Genomic DNA, 7,622 nt, shown 5'->3' with positions numbered 1-7,622 from the left:
CCGGGTGCCACAGCCCCTCAGCCAGCGCGCCGCCGCGCCAGAGCCCCGCCCACAGCCACGCCCACTCCGCCTGGCGCCCGCTCAGTCCCCCCGCCTCTTCTCGGGGGCTTCCCGCCCTGGTGTCGGCGGTCTTGCCTCCGCGGTTGGTGCGCGTCCGGGGCAGGCAGGACCTGACAGCGGCCCATCGTCGCCCGGTCGTGGTCCAGGCACGGTTCTGCCGGCCCCAGGCATCGCATCTTCCCGCCCGCCTGAAGGCTGGAGCGGGCGGCGGCTGTGGCCAGTTAATGTGGTTGCAAGAGGGGGTTGCGCAACCAAAGACTTCATGAAAACCTTCTGATGGCCGAAGAGTGTACAGCCGGAACCCCACCCCTTTCAAAATTTTTATTTGGACTTTAGAATTACGTTGGCCAAGGAGTGTCTGCGGAGCCTGATGGAGGTGGTGGATGGACGTGCGGTCTGGGGTTTCCATGAATCACCTCCGCGCTCTCTCCAGGCCCCTGCCTCCACCGCCTTGGAGGCCCTCTTCATGGCCTGTGACAGTTACTGGTGAAGCTCCGTGGGGAAGTAACTCCCAGAGCTAATTTTTATTTTGCAAATTATATAAAAGAACATTTCATGTTCATATGCGTTATTCTGTTTGCAATGCCTTGTAATAAGGTACAATGAGAACAAAGATCAGTTTTTAAAGTTGATGACTTTAAAAGTACTAAATAGGGGAATATTCAGGCTAACAACAATTTGGTGGAAAAAGTTGAGGCATTTGCTTAACAGTATTTTAAATCTGAGTTGATTTTGCGGTGTGGTTGCAAACAAAACTAACATAATCTAGGCTTACCGTGGTAAGAATTTACTGGCCAGATCAAGGAGGTAATGGTTATACAGATTCTGCATAAAGCAGGTCACCTAAAATATTCAACTTACTTGTGAATTTCTGTTTTCATTGGGGTTAAGATACATTACCAAGTCATCAGCTAACCAGGATAAACCAACTAGTAAGAGATAGAGTCATGACGAATTCAGATGCTTCTAGCTATTTCTCATTAATTATTTTTTCATTTAATTATGTTTATTATTATTAGTTCTTGTAAGCATTTAGCTTTGAAATAGAGACCCTTGAACAACTTAGCCAGAAGAAAGCATAAGAAAGACATCAACAAAGACGTGAATTTCTACATATGCAAATTAAGGAAACATAAAATGAATATCAATATGGAGACCTCGAAACCAAAAACTTGGTTTCATAAAGATTACAAGCTCTGGCAAGATTAATAGAGAAAAAAGTGGATACAGTTACACATAATTTTAGAAGTACAAATTTGAATATAACTAAAATTGCTCCAGAAAATTAAAAAATAAGAAAAATGAAAACTTGACACACAATGAATATACTTATAGAAATAAGTAAATTTCTAGAATAATGAAAATTAATAAAATTGATTCCAAGGAGAAAAAATCTAAAAGTCACATGAACTTTAAGAGCAATTGAATCAGTAGTCCAAAAAAAAAAATCTTCTCATGAAGATAACATTAGGTCTATTTTGTTTACAGTTGAGTTCAATTGATATTTAAACCTTAAAAAATTCCACAATCTTACACAAGCTTTCCAGAGAACAGAATCATGAGGACTACTCAAGTAATTGTATATGGCTTGATATGTATGAAATCAGGGGCTTTGAAAAAGGAAATCTCCATCCAAACTAACTTGTGAAAATAGATGCAAACTTCCCAACCAAAGCACAATCAGAATTCATAATGTAGAAAAATGGTAAAACTAAACTGGCCACTTTGCTTTTATCACAAGAGTTCAATGTTGGTTTAATATTTAAGAATCAGTTTAAGTAATTGACAATATTGACTGATTAAAGGAGGGGGGTGGAAACTATTGCAATAAGAGTCAGGAAAAGAAATAGATAAAACTGAGTAATGATTCATGATGGTTTAAAAAATATAAAATTAAGATTGGAAAAGCACCACTTTATCTATTAAGAGTATGTACACAGAAATGGATAGTGTATATATCTTATTTAGTATAAAATATTGAAAGAATCCTTTAAGATCACAAACAGTTTTCACTGTGACCACTTTTATTTAACATCATATTAGAAGATTTGGACAGATACAGAGATTGAAAAGAAAGGAACAAATCTGTCATTTATACATGATATGACTATCTGCTTTGTGAACTGAGATGATAAACTATTAATAGGTGAATCTAGAAAGGAACTGTATACAAAATTAGTATTAAAAAGTAGTTTTTTTTTACATCAGCAAAAATCAGTTAAAACAACAATTTAAAAATAAGTCCTTTAGGAATAAATAATAAAAGTACCATAGATAGACTCTATATGGAAAAACAAAATGCCAAAATAATCAAAGGAAATCCTAAAAGAAAGATGGAGATGGAGTTTTAATCAAAACTTATCTGATACAAAGACTTAGGACTCATTTTAAAAAAAGAAATGATGACTGAGACAAAATGCTATTGGTATGACAATAGATTTTAAAAGATAAATGGAACTGAAAAAATAGCCTAGAAATATCCCATGCATGTATGGAAACTTGACTTTGAACAAAATATATATTGCAGATCAATGACAATAGGATAGACCATGAATGTTTCATCTTAAGGCCACAGTCTAGACATAGAAGCCAACTCTTCTTGTAAAATAAAATCAGTCAGCACTACCAGCCCCCGAGTCTGACTGCAGTCTCAGGGCGCCTGCCTAAAAGCATCCACACTTACCAGTCTGCTTTGGCTGGTCCTTCAGCACCCACTCACTGAGTGAGGAGCCCCATGTGCTGTCCTGGCCCAGAGTCGTCACTTCCTCAGAAAGAGGAGACATACTTTTTTGTTGCAGTCAGCTCTCTGCCTGAAAGCTGTCTGCTCTCCACCTCCTTGTTCCAGCACAGCTCAAGTGATGCGGTCATGATGGCTGACAGAGTTCAACAGAACAGGATCTATCGTCAGCCCCACCTGCAGGAGCTTTGAGATCTGTCCCAATCCCTTTGGGACCTTTCTTATTATTTCATTGCTAATCCCAACCTTCTGCCCCCCGAGACCATTGGGTGTGTTTTCAAAGGCCAACCCTTGTGTCTCTTCTCTCTTTGGAGAATTGCCTTTAGGCTCTTGGAGCCACTTTGCTCAAGTGCACAGACAGCAGAAGATTCCTGGGAACCTACAGCTTACATCCTCATCATTCTCCTGGTGGAGCTCACCTGTCTTGGGTCAGGACCACCCTGAGATGCAACTTCTGCCCCTATAGAGTCAGGGCAACGCTACCCTTGGTGGGGCCTTTGTCTGTGATCACACCCTTGAGTGGCTTCCTGCCCTTCTCTGACCTGCTTCTCTCTGTCCTTTACGGATTTCTTCTGGGTGCACTTTGCTAATAAGTCACATGCACCCAAATCCTTGTCTTGAGGTCTGCCTGTTTGGAACCTGACCTAAGACATGGGCATTGATGGAGGATTGGGGCTGCCTCTGTGAAGAGTTTGTGTTATCTGAGATGCAGGTGTCCAGCCATGGGGTGGGGAGGGGGGAAGTAAAAGCCTCAGCTTCTCATCATGGAAAAATCCAGATGATAGAACTTGATGGCTGTGGTTACAGGCTTTATCAGGCAGACCCATGTTGCTGTCCCGGCTCTGTCACTTACCCTCTCCCTGTGGCTTTGGGCAATTTGCATACCCTCTTTAGATCTGAGTTTTCTCCTCTGAAAAATAGAGATAATGGTCACACCTGCTCCATGGGATTGTTATGAGAGTGAAGGAAGCACGTGCATGTGAAGTGATGAGAGTGAAGGAAGCACGTGCGCGTGCAGCGCTGGGTACGTGCTGGCACATGGCGAGCACCCAGTGCGTGCTGGCCTGACTTATGGTTTGGTTCAAGCTGTTATTATTCTTTGGCTTGCGCTCTATCCCAGATTTATAACTGTGTGTGCCAGCGTCATTGTCTCCCTGGTGGCCAGTTTTCCATTTCTAGTTGGAGAGTGTAGAGTCAGGAGGGAGAATTCCTTTTCTTTCCCAGGAATGGAAAAAATACTTAAGCAGTCTTGATTGTAATTTGGCTTTTGATCGATTATCTGTAGTGTGATTGATGATGCCTGTGTGGTATTGGTTGTTAAGCATTTTTAACATTGCCCTTGTGTGGAGAACTCCTGATGAGTCAAACAAAAGATCGTTTGCCTTTGATTTGACATAGTCTTGAGAAAGTAAGAAGAAAAGACTGTAGGGATTGAAGGTAGGAACCTGTAGGCCTCTGGAACCTTATGTAGACTAGTTGTTATCTTAGTGAATCCTCCAAGTCATACAAGGTTGGGAATATTACCCTTATTTCCCAGCTGAGGAAACCAGGAGCTATAAAATAATGTGTGTAGAATCAAGTAACCAAGTAACTGGGAGTGAGAGATGTTCCCCAGGCTATCAAGTGGTGGAGCAGAACTTCAGCATAAGGCTTGTTTTTCTAAATTTCCTGCCTTTTTTTTCCCCCAGCACAAAGGGTTAAATGAAGACATGGAAATTATTCACTAAAATTCAGTGAGAGCAGGGTGAAACTTGGGCATTGAGAATATAATAAAAATCACAGAAGCTCTTTAAGTAATAGGTGGAACGGAAGATCTCACAGTCCCTCAAAGCTCAGAGAATCTGTGCCTGTGGAAGACGCCTTCTAGGTGCAAGCGCAGATCTCTCAGAAGCTTCTCAGGGCCTTTCCTCCTGCTGTTACAGCCTCTGGTGCCACTAGAGTTAAATTCTCCTTACTAAATCCAGGAAAAGCCACAGCTCTGGGCCACTGAAGGGGTGTCTGTTCACAGAGGCAGCAGGTGTCCATTTTGTTGCTAGGTGTTTGGCGATGAGGTGGCACGCTGTGGGGATACTTACTGGGACTTTGACGTAAAACAGACCCAGGCTCAAATTTGGGCCCAGCCAATCAGCAGAGATGGCCCCTTGGGCACTGTCTGTCTCACTCTGTTTTCCCATCAGAGGGATGTATCTGAAGGTGTTACATCTAGCACATGCTCCAGGGTGCTTTGCTCCTGTCGTGGTTCATGCTTCCCCACCTTGCTGTTTGGGGAACAAACCTTTGCGGATTTTGTTCAGGGATCACCTTTTGTGGTCCTCCCACAAGCCAAGCTAGCTGATTTTCTCTCTCTCTCTTTTCTGTCTCAGCAGAAAAGTGTGAATATGTTGATTAAGGCACTTGCCACATTGTGTCATAATAATCTGTTTAAAAATCTGTGTCTGTAAGAAGTCCTTTGGCTGCAAGTAACAATCAAATTCCAACTGGCTTTTTGGATGAGGAAATTGCTTATGTCAAGGGATGAAAAGCTAGAAGGAACTAGACTCCATCTCAGAGTTTAAGAGGTGCAATCAAGGGAAAGAGGAGATGGAGTGGTTTTAAAATATGAATGGAAACTCTTTGGCATGCCTCTCTTCAAAAGGTAGAGAATAAATCCCTGTCCTTGAGTGCAAGTTCCTCTAGATCCTCATGGTCCTCATCTGTCTAATGGGGTAATAATCACACTCACCTCCTGGGGTTGTTATCAGTAGAGTGAGGTCAGGCAGGTAGCATGCCTCAGGGAAGACAGTGTTTCCAGGAATGTTAATTCTGCACTCACAGGGACTCAGCTGTTGGCCAAGTAAGTCTGGGAAGCTCTGAGTTAAGCTGGTTGGCTGTAGGATTCCTCAGAGCCTTGAATAAGCTAATCTTATTGCACCCACCTAAGAAAGGCATATTATCAAGTGGCAGTTCTTTGGTATCGTTGACCCTAGAGTCCTACTTTGGAGGGCATTTTATGGGCCTGTGTCTACTGCCTTAGGTCTGTGTTAGGGGAGCCACATGTGGCCACCCGTGTCCTGTGGTGGATCCGTGGCTGGCACCTCTCCTGTTAGAGGTGGAGGGCAGGCCCTGTGCAGCGAGTGGGGCCCCACCTTTCCTCCTGCCCTGTGTGAGTTGTGGGCTGAGTAGACTTAGCAGTGGCCTCACCTGTACCTCACTTGACTCCCATAATGCACAGGGGCTCATAGTCTCAAGACTACCCTGCGCATCTGGTGCCACGATGGCTGTAGAAAGGCACCTGGCAGGTGGTCCTGAGGGGCCTGGCCACACACCGCGCTCTTCTTACCACCTGTGCCTTGCAGCTCCATTTGTTACCAAAACAAAAGCCCCTGGAAAGTCAGCTCAAGGATGACATGAGCACCTTTAAGTAAAAGGCACCTTTAAAATCCACACACCAAATGAGGCACTTCCTGAGTGGACATCATCATGGAGAACCCATCCTTAGCTTCCTTAGCTCCCAGGGTAGCTGATGGGAGTCAGGGCGGAAGAGGGCACTGACACAGATAGGATGGCACACAGCCACTCCTCGCCGTTCCTCCCAAGTTTCTGTTTTCCTCCCCCAGAGAAAACAGCCATTTCTCCTGGCTTCGAGAATGTGATGCAGCGTCCTTTCTGTGGTGAGTTCTGGCCTCCTTTTTCCCTGGGTGTTCCAGTGAGGCTGCTTCTGTTTTTATAAAATTTAATTTAATCTTGAAATATAGTCAGTTTTTTAATGTTGCATTAATTATTTCTGGCTTACATCCTAGTGATTCAGTTATATATATATATATATATATATATATATATATATATATATATATTCCTTTTCATATTCTTTTTCATTATGGGTTACTACAAGATATTGAATATAATTTCCTGGGCTAACAACAAGTTTAGTTAATTTATTTTTTTGTGTGTTTTTTTTTTTGTTTTTTGGTTTTTGTCTTTTTTTTGGTGGGGGGAGGCAATCAGGTTTATTTATGTATTAGTTTATTTTATACATATATATACACACACACACACATATATATATATTTAATTGCAGTATTGAAGATGGAACCAAGGACCTTGTACGTGCTAGGCACATACTTTACCACTGAGCTATATCCTCCCCCCATTTTTTTTTAAATTGAAGTATAGTCAGTTTACAATGTTGTGTCAGTTTCTGGTGTAATGTTTCAGTCATACATATACGTAACATATATTCCCTTTCATATTCTTTTTCATTATAGGTTACTACAGGATATTGAATATAGTTCCCTGTGCTATACACTAGAAACTTGTTTATCTATTTTGTATATAGTAGTTAATATCTGCAAATCTCAAACTCCCAATTTATCCCTTCCTGCCCCCTTTCCCCCTCTGGTAAGCATAGTTTGTTTTCTATGTCTGTGAGTCTGTTTCTGTTTTGGGAGGCTCCTTCTTAAGGCAGAAAAAGCTGTGGGTGAAGGAAGGGAAGACCTTTGAGCCGAGGCTTCAGACTCAGGGCTTGTCTGTCCCAGCCGCACAGCTTTGGTACCCACAGTGTGGAGTTAGTTTGGGATTCCCAGGGCTGTTGGGCCACCTTGGGATGAGCAGAGCCTTTGAGTGACAGTTCTTGGTCTATTTTGGGGACCAGATGGAATCTTTGATTCCTCTTCCCAGAGAAACACAACCCACACTTACACAGATATAGTATCTCTGGCATTTGGGGTAAAACCCCTTAGATTAGGGTACTATGAGATGGCTCTCTTTTCATTTCCTTTTTGGGGTCCCTGTTTGGTGTTGCCTTCCTTCCTTTTAGGGCTGCACTCGTGCCTATGCCCAAGACAGA

Source organism: Vicugna pacos, chromosome 22 (assembly GCF_048564905.1).
Source record: "Vicugna pacos chromosome 22, VicPac4, whole genome shotgun sequence".
Lineage (NCBI taxonomy): Eukaryota > Metazoa > Chordata > Mammalia > Artiodactyla > Camelidae > Vicugna > Vicugna pacos.
This window is presented reverse-complemented; position numbering follows the sequence as displayed.